The following is a 19,847-nucleotide window of genomic DNA, read 5'->3' as shown; positions in this document are numbered from 1 at the left end:
TTTTGGTTTAAATCCGATTGCCTTCGGGCGGGTCGGAGAGTTAGATGGTTGACTTATACATAGTTTATAACATTGACTTATACATACCACACCAGTTCCTGCGGATTTAAAGCAAAATTGTTTTTTACTTTCTCATTTACGTAGTATGGAGAAAGTATTGTGATCGTTAAAAAAATTCGAACGAGAGATTTTGAGGAGAGAATCTCAACTTTTAGCTGTTCCTGAGTTCGAAAAATACATTTTTGGAAGATGTTAGTCTGTCTCTGTGTGTGTTTGGTTTGCAATTTTGTTACTACAAGAGTAACTTTGTGTCAAATTTTTAATTCCGTCTGTTGTGAAAAACGTGTCTAAAAGACAAATTCGATTATCGGATACTATTAACCACATTCCGCCATAGTTTAATTTTGATTAGTTATATTAACACCACATTTTAAATCAACACTGAGGCTATTTTGGGACGGACCTCATAATTTTGAACCGAGAAGTTGACGAGGATAGCACCTGAACTGACAACCCCTCTTCAAATTTCTACACCACACCAGCGGAGGACGTTTGGCTCTGACGGATTTAACGTGCACCAGATCCACTTACACGACGGTTCTTCGGTGGAATCTATTCTTGAACCTGAAACTTACCGATTCTGACACCGAGACCTTACCAACAGGTCACCAAGGCCTATTAATTGCCCCCAAAAAATCGATAAGGAAAACACGATAGGTTTTGTAAAATCGGCAAATTTAAGCCCACGCTTTGTATTTTATAAATATTGCATACAAATTTCAAGCAAGGTGTTCTCCGAAATAACATCATTATTAGAATGTACACAAGAAAGTTTTGGGATGATCATTGCTTCTGGTTTATACCAGTTTTGAGAGTTTTGAATCGTATTATAAAACATTATCTCAATTTTTATTTTAGTTTTGGATGCCTATCTGAATGAATAATAAATAAATTGTTAGAAAAATTATCTATTAAATCATCGAAACCTGAAAATTAAGCCCTTGATAATCAAAGTATGTATTGCTTAGAATTCCAAAATTTTTCCTCTAAAGGAAAATGTGAGCGAAAATCAGGGATTTGCTTTTAGGTGAATGATATCACTTCATTTTTCTTTGTTGTAATAGATTCCTATTACTTTTTTGTTAAACGTAATAGGAATAAGTAATTTTTTAATTTTTCCCACTTTTTTTTGTCATTCAAAAGGTTTTTCTGATGAAAGAGAATTTTATAATTTACTAAATCTCATTTTGATTTTCTGTATTTTATTCTAATTAAACTTTATCCAAAAATATATCCCGAATACAATATTAGATTATTCAATTTAATATGTAAGTTTATTGACTAAACGTAAAATTTTATTTAGTTTCAAAAACGGAGAAAATTTGGAATTACCTAAAGTTTTTATTCAATATTTCTTCTATTACCATTCTGCTTATAAAATGTTCATGCCGCTAAAGTGAAACTCAAATTCAAGCATAGTGTAAGTTCATTTACATTTCATTTTTTGAATGACATTCTAGCAGGAAATACATATTTATTCATACATTCTGATGTGTCAAATTTGAATCTTACTGTTTTGAATAATTCATGAATTTATAAATATATATAGAAATATTAAAATCTTAAATCTAATTTTTTAGCATGCAGAATTGAAAATGTTGACGTTGAAAAGACCTTGGGTATGAGTTGATATACAGATTCATACATGCATAAGGCATTAATATTAAAAACCACAAAGAGACTAAATTCTAAATTGTAAATTATCTCCATATTTGACATTTAAAAATTGTGTTTTTTTCTTCTTTTTTTTCTTTTCGGTAGGGAAAATAAATCACTGAATTTCCTGTAAAGTCATGATTTTTTTTTCTCTTGCTGTAATCATAAAAAGTATTGTAAATGTATATATATATATATATATATATATATATATATATATATATATATATATATATATATATATATATATATATATATATATATATACACATAAACCATTCTTTTAGCATAGAAAAATTTACTGTTAGCTGTTTTTTTAGAGATTCTTTGAAAGAATTTCCCAAACAACTTTAACTATTTTTACTATATAACACTATTCTAATGAATATATATAATTTAATGTTTTGTAACTATCTACTGTTATTCAACAAGGAATTTTGTTTTATAATAATTCTATAAGTATTTATATTGTATAAAAATTCTAGCAGTATTTATAATGTATAATAATTCTAGCAGTATTTATATTGTATAATAATTCTAGCAGTATTTATATTGTATAATAATTCTAGCAGTATTTATATTTTATAATAATCCAATTATTCTATAAGTATTGTATGAGCAAATTATTTTAATAAATTATTTACATAAATTTATTTTAAAGCAAATCCATGCAAAATAAATGAAGCAAACATCTGAAAACTGAAGATAAAATTTGCAAATGTTGGAAAAGAGGCTATATGTAGAAGTGAAAATAAAAAAAAAGTTTTTAATATAAAAGGAAAATCTAGTGCTTTTATATTACATGATATTCAATAAGACTCTGTAAGAGTATTTTCAGCTCAGTGTACGAAAAAAAATTGGCGATAACATAATTTTATTAACTTATTTCTAAACAACCATTCAATATTTATTTTTCAAAGTATATTTTTTTCGAAACATCAAAAAAAAAAAAAGTTATTTCGGCATAACTTTAAGCACAGTTCTAGATCGCTCAGAGTAAGTTTTAAATATTCTATTTCATGCTTGAGTGACTCTGTAATACTATAAGAAAGAAAAAATGAAATGTGTCTTATTAATTAGTATAATTGCATTTTTTATTAAATATATTAAGCAAGCAAATTTACTTTGCAGCGAATGAGAAAAGAGCTTTTATCTAGAAAAAATATGGAAAAAAAATAAGAGCTTTCATAAATTTATTTTTTGTAATACTTACTCCCTGTGGTGTTAAAAGAACGTTAAAAATGCGACATTTTTTTCTCAACTAAACCTCAATTCCCTTTCTTCCGCATCAGCATTTTTTTTTTCATCAACATTTCCTAAAACTGTAGACATCAATACAACTATATAAGTAAAATGAAAAATTGGCAAAAAATAATAAATTTTTTTAGCATTTCTGCTATGTTTGTATTTTTAATTGAAGGCAAAAAAGAAACATATTAAAATATTTCTTAAAAATATATTTTAGAAACAGCTGCTTAGGAGCATCAGTTTTGTTCGAGTTAACAGATCAGAAATTAATTTTGACAGTCTTTGATATAGTTTGAAAAAAAAGTGAAATACGGATATTTATTTCTATTTAATTTAAACAATATGATTAAATTTTATTAAATTCATATATTTTTTTAATAAATAACAAACAAAGCTAGAAGTAATCACTTATAAAAATATTTAACTTGAAAAACTGAAAACACACTGAGTTATTGCAATCAATTGATATGAACTACTAAATATTTATTTTATTATTAATTTCTCCCTCTACTAATAATAGCATTTTTTCCAGAAATTCTCAAAAATAGATTGTAGAATTGAAATGAAATTTAGGCCTTTTTTAAATTGTTTCATGAAATATTTTATTGATTTCTTGAATATTGTTTATTTCTGAGAAGAAAGGAAAAAGGATTCTAAATTCTCAATAACTTACTTGAGAAATAAGAAAATGAAGTTACAGCACGACCAATGTTCGAAAATAGATTATTCTGAAAATAACATTTTAAATCGCACTAAAATGTTATAGGCTTAAATGTTAAATGTTATAATGCTCCACAACTAGGGTATATGCACATAAAATAAAAAAAGTAAATATTTCGAAACAAGACAGTTTTAATATTTGTCAGTATTTAATGCTTACTTTGTTGAAGAAAGCATGCGCATCAAGTAAAGATATACGCAGGGAATATTTAAATCAAAGTAAACACAGCAAATATTCTCTTCCCAGTAGCACACACTTATTGTACAATATTGTACGAAAGAGGCAAATTACTAATTAAATAACAAGTTATAATAGCATTCAAGCTGCAGCTAGAGAGCACACTTTGCGATCAACATACAAAAGAGAGACTACACCCGACGCACTAAGATCCCTTCCTTAAATGATTTCCAAAATAAGGCATAGAACATGCAAGAAGGACCGCTGAATTTCGAGCCTTGATAGGGATAAATAATTCTTTAACTGATTTACTCAGGAATATTAATCTCTGATTCTGCAATCATCAATATTCTCTAAAATTTCTTTAAAACAACCTTCTTTATTATGAGACTAAATATGCAGAAAACCAGTATTATAGATTATACAATATGTCTTGAGATATAAGTGGGATATATTAAATCGCATCGCTCTATTTTCTCATAAATAAATTTGTAAAACATATTTAACTTATTTAACGAATTAATATAGTTTATTGTTAATTTATAATTGACTTTTTGATGGTATTTTTATATTTCCACATACCAAAGGCCATAATGGATGAGAGAATGTTAAATTGGGTTTATGTTTGGTTTTGTACTGGCGGTTGAATTGAAAAAGAAAACAACAACATGAAAATATTCTGCACGTCTAAATATTAATCTTAAAAATAACATATTGCTGCAAAAGTATATATTTATCAATTTTATTTATTTAAAAGTATATATTATCGCTGCAAAACTGTATTTAAATTTATGGAAAGTCGACCTATTCCCTTAATCGTCTTTCCAAAATAATATAACTTACATAACCGCCATATATATATATATATATACAGGGTGTTTATAAAGTCCCGGACCCATTTTGATGTTTAATAACTCATAAAATAATAAAGATATAAACAAACTTATGGCATTTATTGATGGAATAACTCATATATTTTCCTTTTCAGGTTTGAATATTTTTACTTTTGTAAATATCGTCTGCGCGTGCAGTTAATTTCAGATAATTTCATTTTCCAGTCTAAATATCTGTACTTTTCTAAATATTGTCTGCTTATTAATTGCATTTTTCTCTCTTTTGTTTTTGGCAACTATTGCAATGTTATGTTTACTTTTGTTGTGTCTGTTCTATGTAGTACTTTTGTATGTGATGTTTTATTAGAGCGGATATTAAGGAGAATGCATACACCACAAGAGAAAGCACAGATTTTATGGTGGTTCATAGAAATGAAATCGATAGTGCAAGCACAGAGAAATTTCAGAAGAATTTACCAAAAAGATCCTCCATCCCAAAACAGCATCTTGCGGTGGAAAAAGAATTTTCTAGAAATTGGAAGTATCGAAGATCAGAAACGTTCCAGACGTCCTGGCACAAGTGATTTTGATGTTCAGCGTGTCAGAGAGACATTTTTACACAATTATAGAATATCTGTGAGATCAGCGGCAACAGAATTGGATATGACAATTTCGACGGTGTACAAGGTTATTAAGAAAAAATTAAGACTGCATGCATACAAAGTTCAAATTGTTCAAGTTTTGGAACCGAACGATAGGCCTAGGAGGATGGCCTTTGCAACAGATATGCTAAGAAGGATAGAAGATGCTGCTGATTTTCTGAAGAGCATAATGTTCTCCGATGAAGCATCCTTTCATGTTTCTGGCATTGTTAATCGCCATAATGTGCGCAAATGGCTCTGTGGATGCCGACATGCTTGTCGCTACCTGGCGTGAAATTGACTATCGACTTGATATTCTCCGTGCGACGAAGTGGGCACACGTGGAAGTTCATTGACAAGGGTCATGAAACTTTTTGAGTCTATTTAACCATTTATGTTATTAATTTAAATCTATCTTTATAATTTTATGAGTTATTAAACATCAAAATGGGTCCAGGACTTTATAAACACCCTGTATATATATATATATATATATATATATATATTGAAATTTGAGTATTTCATGTAACCATTTAATCAATCATAAACATTTCGTTAATATTAACTTGCGTTTATAAGGCGAATTATTTTAAGAACCATTTTTGATTCAAAAGTAATATGTCATTTTATGTTCATTACTATTTCTGCAGAACTGTTTTCCTTTCCAAGATACTGACTACTCAGGGAGAGAAATATCCCAAATTCACCACAGTATAATGATAAATCATAACTAAAAAGTAATATTTCTTACTTATATTTTTCTTTTGACCGGAATCAATTGTACATAGTTCAATTTCTTTAGGATAATACAGACTTCCCCTGAATTAAAAGGAAGTAATGTAATTTATTTTCAGGTAGGATTTTTTCAGCAGATTTTAGTCTTTGGAAATGAAATTTTTGTGGATAAATAAAAGTATAATTCTAAGTACAATGATGAAAAGTGGAAGATTTCGGAGAAATCGGAAATGCCCTACAAGATCTTTTGTGCATTCTTCAGAGAAGCGGTGGTACCCTTTATGAGATTTTGAAACGTCAAGATTCTGCTAAGTGGGCGATATAAACAGTTCGAAATATACAATGGTTATTCGGAAAATAAGTTTCTTCATTTTATTTCACAGAGAAGCCGTATAATAAAAAAAAAAAAAACTTACTATAACAAAAGACAACCTTCAGCTGTTTTCCAAGAAAGTCGGCACTGGCACTGATACTTTTGTTGTACAGTGAAATTAATTTTGAAGAAACCCTCTAACAAAAGAGAGTGATGTGTTATTCCAGTAAGGTCTTCACAGTTTGTTGCACCTATTTATTTTTTTCGATAAGATACCCCACAGTAATTTCAACACAAAGAAAAAGTGGAAGTGCAACTGGGCAATATTGGGAGTATACACATTAGATGATTTAATCCTAGAATGCATGACTTTTTATTTATTTTACAAAAAAATGTATATGTTTTGAATAGCTGTATATAATTTAGAAAAATTATTAAAAAAATTAATAATTTTTTTGTAAATTTTTTAAAAATTAAAATTTACTAAATGGCTGCATTATAAATTAAACAATATCCTAGTGGCCCAAATTACATTATAAAAATTCTACAATAAAAATAAGAGCCCCTTTTTACTAATATATTTTTTTACAATGCAAAAAAATGACTTAGGTAGTATTTTTAATGCTAGAAATTTTTGTAAAATTCTATTTCTCCAAATGTCTAGTTTAAATCTAATTCTTGTACCGCTGTTACTATACATAGGATTTCACTACATATGTTTATCAAAAAATAAAAAATGATTCCCTAACACTTACTGTTGTTCTTTGGACAATCACATGAAGCTTATAAATGGAAATAAAAACGCATGCCAAATGGCTACATGATTTACTGTAGGGTTAACTTCTCCCATTCTAGCGCTTCTTGTTGTGTGCGGTTATGCATCGTTGTGTAAGCGCATTATCGTCTCTCAGGTTTAAATGCCTTGGGCTCTTGCATTTGTTATCTTGCAATGTTAAACATCTATTTGTTTAATGTAAGGCACCTTTTTTTCTCATCTTTATTTTCGCCTATCTGCCGTTCTTTTTCTATTTTCGCACTCAGCGCATGCGCCATTGCTCCTCAGCTGTCAATTTGCCCAATGAAAATTCAGGAAAGATTGACAAGCTATGACAATGTGTTTTCTCGCTTTCTAACGCAGCTACCCAATTAAATAAAATTGAGAAACTTATTTTCAAAACATTTTTCGTATATGGTATTCTAGCTCATTTTTTAAATATAAAACTACTGTAATGGATTGCCATTCAAATCAGTGGTAAACATCATTTGCTCACTTTTTATTTTACTCAATCATTAATGAACTTTATGTTTTGTACCGTTATTGATAACCTATTCTTATAACAGGAAGTGCTTGCGTGGATGGGTAATGAATCAATCGAGCTTAGAAACTAGAAAGACAAAAAGACAAATTGATCAGCTGTGTCAACTTTTCCCTTGATTTTCAGAATTTTAGACATTTCTAACTTCTAGTTTCTCTTTGAAGAGTTATCCTTTCAAAGAAGTTGAGCAAATGTAAATTTTCTATTTTTATTTACTATTTTACGTCCATCTACTTTTGAACTTTTGAATTCCTTTTGATATTGGCTTTGTTCTTTAATGTAGATTATTTACATTATTTATTGCATTTTATTTCTTCGGATGCTCAAATATTTGAATATTACACTGAGTGACGGATTTAAACACTTCGCGGATCTAAATAGTGCATATTATATGATAAGATATATATATATATATATATATATATATATATTATCATATATATATTGTATATATTGTCATATAATAGTGCACATTATATGATAAGATAGACTATTCGATATCAGATTTCAACATATTTTTAATTTAATAAATATGTTAATCTTTTATCTTAAACTAAGTTTTTATTTTAATGTATTTGCTAAAAATATATAAGCTTTTAATAATTTGTTATAACTACCTTAAAAACTGCACCAATTGTAAACTCAGCGATAGCTAAGCGAATATAATGAAGTATATAAGAAAATTGTCAATTGTAATTAACAACGTGTTAATATTATCGTTATATTTATAATTCATAGAACTTGAATTTATTACGTTTTATTCAGCAACTAGACAAATAATGGTTTTTTTAATCTCTCATATCTGAGCAGTTCTAGACAGCTCCCAAGTCGGAAATCCGCCAATGGCCATACTGATAGGGGAAATGAAAGAATTCTTCCGAGAAAAATAAAAGGAAGTCGTAAAACCGTATCTGTCCCATGAGATATCATCTCAATTTTAATCTCAAATTTTGGAAGGAAAAAAAGTTTTTACTATTTTATCGGAATAAAAAACGATCATAACCAAATATTTGTAAACCTTGTTCTTTGGAAAATAAAACATGCCTTTCCATTCTGCAAATAAAAATCCTTTCAAAAGTATTCTGCCATCAGTATAGGAATTGCAGTATCTTACTGTAAGATAGAACAATATATAATTTAACGAGAAAAAGCGTATTCTGATATTCAATGTTCGAATTCTTTATTTCTAATAGTTTCGAATTCTTTTATTTCTAATAGTTTCGAATTCTTTATTTCTAATAGTTACGAATTCTTTATTTCTGATAACTTCGAACTCTTTATTTATAATAGTTCGAATGATTTCAATTCTTTATTTCAATGCCAGTAGAGTTTCATTAGTCATTCGTAAAAAAAATATTTTCTTTTATTTACTTTTTTTCCTTATCAAAGTGAAAGCCGAACTTATACAGTTTCATATGATAAAGATTTGCTTTATGAAGATACTGCTTTGTGAAGAATGTAATTTATTTTTTCATACATTAAGTTATAAGAAACTAGACAGTTCCACTTTCTATTTACTTCATTGATTCGATATTTTTCGAGAAAGCGAGGGTTTCAAAGCCATTAAATATCTCTGGGAACCAACAGATGTTGAACTTACATCCACACAGAATTGAGTTGATAATTTTAGTTCTGTGTAGCAAATTCCACATTATACCGTCATTACTTTCTTAAATCATTGAAATAAAAACTACTAGAGAACGAAATATAAAAAAGAAACTTCTTTACTCACACAAGTAGCTTCTTCTTCGATTCGATATGCAAAACAGCCAAGATGTTCTTACGTATGGGAAAGTGCATTTTTCAGAAATCTTGTTTATACTTTTTTTTTTTTTTTCACAAGACGCAACCTAAAGTAGCGATGAGAGTTATTTTAACGATTTGAAAGAAGAATCTTCCAATGCTGTAACTGTAACTGTCAAAAGAAAGTTTGAAGAGTTTCAAAGGGATGGCAAACTTTCTCATGTTTTTTTTCCCCACAAAACTTTTACTTGTCGCAAATCGTCAAGAAAAGCAAGATCGGTTTTTTTTTGAGATTTCCAATGTTGCTTCCAGATGGCAGCAAAACTCCTAGCTGCAAGTGAGCCGGACCAACTGCTGACATGCTTTCCAGGAAAAGGAACACCCGTTTTGGAGAGTATTCCCCGGTGAATGCAGTGAAGAAATGGGAAAGTTTGTTCTGTTTTTGTTGGAACACGAAGTTGATCGATAGCTTTCTATTTCGGAAGGATTTTCGATTTTTTTTTTATTTTGGGTTCGGGTTCATTGTAAGGATATTGAACTTTTCTCTTTCCAAGTTCTTCCCTCTCTTTTGTATAAAATGTAGCTAAATAATTTCATTTAGAGGTGAGTTCGAAAGCTGCAAATAATTTTCTTTATATTTGAATCTAGTCGCCTTTGGCAACTGGTTATTCAATCAAGATTGAATAACCAATTGATTGTATTTTATTTCAACTAAATCTCATAAGAAAAGATTCCTATCATGATTCTAACAACAAACTATTTTTAAACATCAAATCGTTATCGATGTACATGAACCTTTCTCATGGAAATCTATCTTATGAGATCATAAAGCTGTTAAAAATTTACTTGTCGGGTCCATTTATGTTCTAACTTTCGCGGTATTACAGCTGGTAACAGCTTTAAAAGAAATTAAAAATAATCTTTCTGCTTTTGCTTTATACAAACTGTCAAATTTGAAGAAAACATTTAACAAATTATTAATTCTCTATCATTAAATAACAATATTTTTTTTTAAATTTTCAAACTGTGCAAAAATAATTTTTTGTACAATCGCGTCTTCAAGAGTTATCGCTTAAAAATGCCAAAAGTGCTACATATTTCCATCCGCCCTATTCCGAATTTGGAAGCTCTAAGTTAAAGAATCTATTTTGCTGAGCGTCAATACACACACACACATACGCGCACACACACACACCATCACCACTTCCTCCTCCTCCACTACCACCACCACCACCACCACCACCAACAACAACAACAACAACAGCAACAATAACAACAAACTTTCTTTCATAACAAGTATAATGATTTGAGTTGAATCTACCTTTGTAAGAAAAATAGAGAAATCTTTATCATAGCTCTAAATACATAAGTGTAAAATATAATTATTATTTCTACAAATATGGCAGAACAAAAGTATATTTTAAAGCTTAGAACAATCTTTAATTTGAAGTTAATTAGCTTTAAGTTTCGTAATCTTATTTATTTGAGTTTCTTGAAGTTTTATATAAATTTCTAAATTATAAATGGAAAATTTGCGCTTCTCATAACATATACTATTTATTTTTGTACAATTCACATTTTCCTTGCTTAGTTAAATCACATCTTGAAGTTTATAAATAAAACTTGAAATTAGAAAAAAAATGTTGGAATTTCATAATTTTAATTAATCTAATTTTTTATTCTGAATGTTTTATCTTCGAAGAATATTTTTTATGATATCTTATGCAAAGTTTCTCACGTGATTTCAAACATTTGATAGATTCTCGCATTTTTCGTTTTTTTAACATTTTCAAGGAAACCTGCATTCGTTTAATGAGAATTTTCTTTAAAATAAGAATTTTAAAGAAAAATATTTTGAGTTTTATTCTGTTTTGTGTCCTTTGTCAATGACGAATATTATTTGAATAATTACGGTGACTGCCTACATTCGAAACAATTTTTAAAGGCTATTTTTTATCAGTTAACACAGCAATTAGAAAGCGAAGAGAGTTAAATAGATGAAATTTGTTGCACGTATTTAACATCGCACTTATAGTGTAGGCATCTATCAAATTTTCAGCCAAATTCAACAAGCGGTTGAACGTATACTAGTCTGTTCTTTTAGAAAAAAACATGCAAACCCGATAACAAAAACATACAGCAATCTAAATATATCAAATTTGGTATAAACTTTTGTGACTGCAAGTGCAGGTTTTTTTTTTTTTTTTTTTTTTTTTTTTTTTTTTTTTTGTAAAATTTCTATTTTAGTCAGTAAAAGCGTGTCTAAAACAACAATTAAATTCTCAGGAACTATTAATCGCATGCCAGGGATTAAACTTTAAGCCTAGTTTAGTGTCGAATTTTTGTTTCAATCGGTTAGATAAAAAAGTGTCTAAAACAAAAATTCGATTTTTGGATAATATTAATGCCAAGGTTAAATCTCCAAGAATGACAAGAAAGATTCAGTAAAATTGCTAAATTCAGGCGAAAAGTTGCTATGCAAAGCGTTATCTTGGATAACACCATTATTAGAGATTATAAGACAAAGTTTTGGAGTGACAACTCCAGTTGGCTAATTTGCAGTAAGTTGATTCAATTAAATTCATGTTTTTCATTTTGTATCAAATAACAAAGGAAATTTTAAAATAAATACATCCTCTATTAGTCACTTACAGTCTAAAATGTCAATAATTTAGGCGAACAAGTTGGTAGGCCAAAGGCTGTTATCATGATATAAAGCATTTCAACGTATATCATAAAATTTATTCAACATGTTTTCCGAAGTAACTATTTTAAAGTATCTGCATTCAAGTAATCACTTTCTTTTATCAAAATTTTAACCTTCTTTTTGCTTGTACAAAAACTCATTTTATTCTAGATTTAAAGTTACTGAATAATGGAAATGCTAAGAGAAAATGAAATACTCGGAAAACATGAGTTTTAATTATGCATTTCCATTTTCTCGAGTTCGTTCAAAGAAAAAAGAAACAAATATTTGAAATCTCTGACATAAAAAAGAGAGGAACACCATTCTCCAGAATGTCAGATAAATTACTTCATTTCCTTTGCTACACAGAACAACAAATAGAATAATTTTGCTTCTCTGAATAATAGAAATGGTCGCATTTGTCATATTATTTTCTTTAAACCGAATCAACTTCGGTTCATGTTAAAAAATTCTATTCGAAGGAATATTTCTGCAGAATACTACTGATAATATTTCCAAGATTTATTTAAGAAGGCATTTTCATTTTTTTTTTGTATTTGCATTCTGAACAGCAACGGCATTCTTATTGTCACATTCAATAATAAATATCGGTTTTATTATTGTTATTGTCATCTCTACATTTTGCAAACAAAATAAGCTACCGAAACTAATACATGCTATAGTTGATTTCGCATTTATTTAATAGGGTATTTTTTTATACTGCAGTTTAAAAACATCTGGCGGGAGGTTCATCCATAAAAATTTCTATGTGTATTATCAGTAATAGGTTTCGTTTATTTAGTTTGCATATAATAAAGAAAATACTTGGCATTGTTAAAAGCACAGAATGCTTTAAAAATAAAATAGAATGCTTATGCAAACGAATGTTACAAATATCCCTTGAAATGCCAACATAAAGTGTTTGTAGTTATGGATTTATATGCTTTAAATATTTTCAGTCTTAATCGTATTTAGTTACATTTTTTAAGAAGTATAAAAAACATTTTACTCCTCTTTGTAGATGTATAAAAGAAGAGATGAATATACATGACGGAATATCTGTTGGGATATGAAAAAAAGCGATCCCTATTTCTGGAAAATCAGCTTTTCCATCCTAAATTAATCAATTGGGAAGATTCCCAAAAAATGCGTGCTATAGCTTTGCAAAGAAAAAATGAAAATGTTAAATGATTTTTGCGATACACTCAAAGAAATCTGCATATCTGTTTCATTATATGGCTTCTAGTGCTTTCATTTTATTTGATTTCAAGAAATAATTCTATCTCATGAAAACTGCTTTTCCTAGTTTTTATTTTCTGAATTCTATTCGGAACATTAGGGCTTTAAAGAATAGATGAACGTTATTCTAATGGAAAATCGTCTGTGCGGTGAAAGGTGATACATGAGTATACAGCGAAAGAAGTCCAGCAAAATTACGATTTTAAGGATAAAATGATAATTTAACCTTCAAATACATTCTAAATACATAAAGGTGAAGCGCTCACAAATCAGTTATTTTTAAAAATAAGTTACATACTAACAGATAACAAATTGCTAATTAAATAGCAACATAGCGCAAGTGTTCTCTGTTTAAAGTAACTAGACAGCTCGCTCTGTTATCAACATTATAAATAGAGAATTCATTTGACCGGTTTTGTATGAAGTTCTCACGTTTATATAGGATTTCTCATCGAACATAACATTTTCTCTCTCGAACATAGAAGAATCTCTGGATTTCGTATCCTCATAAAGATATCGTCAAATTTCCTACATTTCTAGAACCTTTATTTTTGATGATACGTTTCCAAATGACAATAATTTTTCTGGCTATTTTAAGTAAAAAAATAGATAAATAACTAAAAAACTATTACTAACTCATACTATCAAAACAAAAATATAAAAGATTAAAAATTCTGTATACTTTCCGAGATTCTTGTTTCATATTTTAGCAAATTCTAAGAAAAAATTCCATTGAACGCTAAAATTCTTAAAAAAAAATAAAAGGTGGCTATAAAGCAGTTTTTCTACTTAGAGATGGTTGCAGTTGAAATGAATGAACAATATGAAATCTAATTTTGTATGCACATCATTGGAGATAGAAAGAGATGAATTGAAAAAAAAAAAGAATATACCAAAAACTTTTCATATTTTCTTCATCGGATAAGTAGCACATTGTTGATCAGGGCATTCTAAAGATGCCTGACTATTAATCTCTGCTAATTTAATGCTCTTATCATTCAGCTCACTAAGCACATTTTTTATCATTCCAAAACCAATAAAATTTTGCATAATTCACTTTCATTGCATTCTATATAATTACCAAAGGGGTTTCGTTACGACGTCATCAAAATTTCTATTTTTGTTATTAATTTTTTTGAAGGAAATTCATCTTCTAATACCATTTGCAATCTTTAAATGAAAGTTGTGGCTCTTGTATAAAATCTTGGGATTTCGAAAACTTTTATAAAAAAAGAACTTTTCGAAAAATGTTTTATGATTATTCTGGATTTGAAAGTAATACTAGAAAAAAAGTACTAGAAAATAATAGGAAAAACGCTTTGTAGATAATAGCAGAGAAATGTCCCTTCATTTACTCTTTCTCTTCTCTTTTTGTCGTTGCTATTCTTTTGGTAAAAGACATAGAAATCATCATCGAAGGAAAATTTTTTCTTCCTTTAGTATTGAAGGCTTCCGTCAATAAACTGGCGACACTGTCTGAGAAATAACAGAAGATAATATGAAACTGGACATCACCCGTTTCATTGACTTTTCTGAACGAAAGACGCAACTTTAGAAATTTAAGCCGACTTACATTAAACGTTTCGCAAAAAAAAAAAAAACATTTATATTACAGATACAAAAAAAGATGAAATAGAAAAATCTAGGGGATATTGATTGCTATCACTAATGCCATATGTGTTAAAAAGTCATTCTTAATATTGAATGCTTATTACAATGAAACATTCTTAATTTTGCGTAATGATTTTCAGAAATACAATAATCAATAAAAACAAAATAATTTCATTTATAAGAAATATTTCCAAAAATAGATTTCAATAATGAAATTTATACCTGCGAAATTTCTCATATTCATATCGCGAATCTATTTTATTATTTTTAGCCGTGTTCCATAATTAGAAAGGGAGATTTCCAGATAGATCCGACACCTATTCATGGACACTGAATGGACATCGAATGGTCCTACAACAGGGAAATTCATAGGAAATTTATATAAAAAAATTGAAATGAAACACAATATTTCTTTAATGGCTTAATAAATGAATAATTTATGTCAAAAATTAATTGAATCATGTAAAATGTAATATCAAAATTTTACAGATTTTTAATTTGAAATGAGAAATTTTTATTTGATAATACATTAGATATAATCTAATTCTCAGATTAGATTATATCTAATACTATAAATAACACATTAGATTATATCTGATCTCTCTATATAAATTTGTATTATATATAATCTAATTCTCAGATAATTTTAGTAATAAGTATCGCTTAGTTTGAGAATCATCTGCTGAAAATAACGAGATGTTAAATTTAATCTCCGAAAAATGTTTTCTTAAAATAAATGCGGTTTTCGCATTGCTATAAAAATTTCTAATTATGAAAAAAAGGAAACTATATAAAAATCTGTAACTTAATTTAAAAAACTGTGACAATATTATATTAGATAAAGGAAAAAAAAATACTATTTTAGGGAAACAGTTTAACCATTTAATAGTGTAAACGTTTTATCGTGAAATAGGGATAGATATCGATAGAAAGGTCTCGTGATTGTTAAACTGGTAAATGACTTAAATTAATTAAGACAAATAATGACTTAAAAATAATAATGTTCTCACATGATAACTTGAAATTTGCTATCGTAGACTTCATTTTATTTTTATTTTTATTAATTTTACATTCTGTATGGAAGATAATCATTTCAAAATGTCAATTAATTTCTTCAAACATGAGCTTATATTGTTCCTTTATTGTATAAAAAAAGTTTAGGTTCAAAAATTGAAATACTTTGTTCATTTACATGTTATTTTTTAATGATACGTCATTTAAAAAAATCAAATAAGAAAATATTTTTATAAATGGTTATAAAAGAATAAAAAACATATTAGTTATTTTAAAGAGTGTTAGGTTTTCAGAGTAAGAGTTTATTTGTAAGAATTGTCCTATTGTGAAGTCATTTGTTAATAGGTAGGGACATCTGCTTCGACCGCCAAACAATAGAAATTAGTATAAACTTATTTGCCATCAAACTATTCCAATATCAATCGGTAAGAAAACTTTTCCTCGTTGTTTGAATTTTAACTGTATTATGAAAAATACGAATAATTGCATTTACGATTCTTACAAAACTTATTTCAATAGAAAACCATTTCCTATCTCCGACTTCTGTTATTTAGTCAAACATTTTCCGATTCTTCTGAAATAGGCAAATTTAGCTTCTACTATCTTCCAAATTTCCATTTCCCTTTTTTAGTGTTGGCAATGAAAGACAATTTCCTTTCCCGCTCCTTCAGTTTTCAGGGACAATCATTTTACCCATGAGCACTTGCTCCATTGCCACTAACAGAAGACGATATGAGCTTACAGAAAATAGGTTCAAAAAACAAAGTTTTGTTTCCCCATCTCAACCTTCTTTTCTCTCTTTTTTTAAAGTTTCTTTTCACCTGAAAATTGAGGTTCTGTTGTCATTGGGTGCTGGAAAGTGGGTAGAAAATTGAATTTGAAGTTCTCGAGGTTCTTGCGGATGCCGCCATTGAGGTGGCACTCTTCTTTTGTGAAAACTTTTTTTCCTGTTTTCAGATGCAGAGTGGAAAAAAAGTAAAAGAAGAAAGATGTTGAGCCATGATATTAGGTCCTTGTTTCTGCGGTTATATTTGTACAGACATGGAGAAGATAAAACTTTTTTGGAAATTTTTTATGACATCTTTGCCTGAAGTTAGAATTAAATGATTTAGATAAGAACTCGGAAGTTATTTAAATGTTGGAAATACTCATGAGCCCTCTGTATCGAAATGCTAGAGTATTTTTCATTTATATTTTGAAACTAAGAAAAGTTTAAAGTTGACGGAACATTTTTATCTATAGTTTCTTCTTTTTCAACGAATAAAAAACGAATGTAATAATAACTAATATTCTCATTAAAACAATAAAATATTTTCGAAATAATTAGATTTAAAAAAAGAATTAGTGAAATGATGTTTTGAATAAAAAAGATATATATATATATAGTCCAAAATACATCACATTTTAAAGTAAAGGATGTGTTTTGAAGCCCCAGTACCCATGTGTAAAACATTATTTGCAACTATATTGTATACAAGAACTATCTGTAATTTGCATGTTTTGTTAAATGCTTTCGCAAGCATTTTGAAATTTCTGGACTTAAGTTTATTTATGATAATATTAAAAGAAAGATTAATGTTACTTTGAATTTTCAGTGTTTCATCGGGTATATGTGATGAATTTCGTTTCTATTTAATTTGGTCTTATGAGTCGGTTTTCTTTTTATTTAATTTAATTTTGTGATACAATATTGTTACGAAAATTGGATAGGGAATATTGCAAACAAGGAATGTAAGCTGTCTAAAAAGTTTGATAACTAAAAACGACACTTTATTCCACGAAACCCTATGAGACACATGTACCAAAAACTTGTTTTGGCATGAAAAAATAAAATAATAGGTTTTGTAAAGATTGGAACATAAGTAGATAACAAATCGCTAAATAGGACACAGCTAAAAAAAAGTAGAAAGTTCGATTTGTAATTACTTAAAGCGAGAATCGACTCATCATATAAGTGTTTCGCTTTTTTTTCGCTTTCCAATATGAGATGGAGTTTTCCGGAAGGACCTCTGCATCTCAGCTCTTAATGAAGATATTGTCATAATCTTAACATTTTCCTAAACTTACATGTTTCCAAACTCAAGCTCTGTGACCTGGTATACATTTAGCTTCCATTAAGAATTTATGAAAATAACATTTAAGGAAAGAAAGATCTGTACCAATATATTTGCTGAATTTATCTTAGTTAAACTTCTTGGTAAGGTAGAGATCAAAATCATATTTACCTTTCTGACGACTCCATAAAAAATGTCTTACGAAATCTTAAACTTTTCTTCATCTTAACTTTCTTGTCGGGAAATAAGAAGTCAATAGTATAAATATATTTATAGCAACATTCACAAAAACAAAATCTCTACGTCACACAATGTGACAGTTGAATGATATGGTCCTAAAATGCCTGTTTTCGGATTTGAAGTCCTTTAGCTAGAATCCTTAAGGAACTTTAATGCCTTTCCCTCTCAGAAGTTGTACGACTATTCAGTAGAAGAATTAGGATTTTTTACCTAATCATTATAAAATTCAATATTATGCAATTTACTTGTTCTATTCAAATCCAGTTAATTTTCAGACATATTTAAAATAACTGTGTTCTTATTTTTTCAAATAAAATTTAAAACTAAATATATTGGAAAATTAATTAACAACAAAATAAACAGATAAAAAATTTCTTGAAGTCTCCAACAAATTGTAAACATACTTTTTAATAAAAAAGTTATTTTATGATACAAGATGGTCTTATCTTTATGTTTAAACTATGTAAGATAGAATATAAATACAGCAATCTCAATAATACACTTTAATAAAAGCGGAACTAGAAATATAAGCACGGAAATGAGCAATTTTTTCTATTTAACAAAATTTTTTTTTTTGGAAATGTCATTTAAATTATTTATATTAAATATCTAACTATTCAGGCACAATTGGCCGACTTCAGATAATTTTTAAAAAAAAAAAAATCTTGTAAATGGAATTTGTTTCTTCTGCATTTACATAAGTTAACAAGCAACTGTATTTTTAACTGCATTTTCTGAAGAACAGTTTTTTCAATCTGATTTCTTGAAAATTAAAAATTGAATGAATGAATGAATTTTGAAATTTTATAAACAATTCATAAAATTTAATGAAATTTGTTTTGAATGTGCAATATCTCTCAAATTTAAAAACGGCTTCATTTAGTCATGTTTTATTTTCGTTTCCAATTGAAAGCATAGAGTAATTTTAGTAAATAAAAATTATTAATGAGAAATTTCAAAATTTCCAAAAGTATTTATTTTTCAAATATTTTTAAAATAAATTTTATTTTGTGATATATTACATTCTAGGTTATTTGAGAAGCACATTTGAGAAATATAAATTTGATCATTATATCTTATCTTAGCTGCTTAACATCGATAATTTTCCTAAATTTTTATTAATAAAACAATTTTTTTCAAAAAAAATTTATTAATAAATTTTTTATTATATATATGCTACCGCTAAAGTGCAAAAGTCATTTAATCTGCAGATTAGCTAGTTAATATGCACATAAACTAGAGTCATCCGTTAAAATTGTTTCTTTTCTCAAATTACCTAGATAATCTGCGAATTACCTAAGTAATCTGGACATTACGTACTCGGCATCATTGAAGTGAAAATAAGATTTTTATTGGAACAGCTGCAACGTTTCTGTATGCATAAATTAAACGCTGTTTATTAATTTTTTTGATATCGAAATAACCAAATTAATACAATCGAAAAATTAATATATCAGTTGATATAATCAAATACCAATTAACTGAAAAACTTCCTAATTAAAAATCAAAAGGTTTAAAATATTATTGCATTTAAGGAAATGGACATCATGTCATTTATTT

General features: G+C 27.9%; 1 protein-coding gene across 1 annotated transcript in view; it reads left to right on the top strand.

Moving 5' to 3' along the window:
* LOC129984349 (metalloprotease TIKI2-like) overlaps positions 1 to 19,847 on the top strand; it is a 229,573-nt gene that overhangs the window by 71,594 nt on the left and 138,132 nt on the right. The window lies entirely within an intron of this gene.

Source organism: Argiope bruennichi, chromosome 9, assembly GCF_947563725.1.
Source record: "Argiope bruennichi chromosome 9, qqArgBrue1.1, whole genome shotgun sequence".
In the NCBI taxonomy this organism is placed as follows: Eukaryota; Metazoa; Arthropoda; class Arachnida; order Araneae; family Araneidae; genus Argiope; species Argiope bruennichi.
Note: the sequence above shows the minus strand (reverse complement) of the source record. Positions and strands in the feature narration are given on the sequence as shown.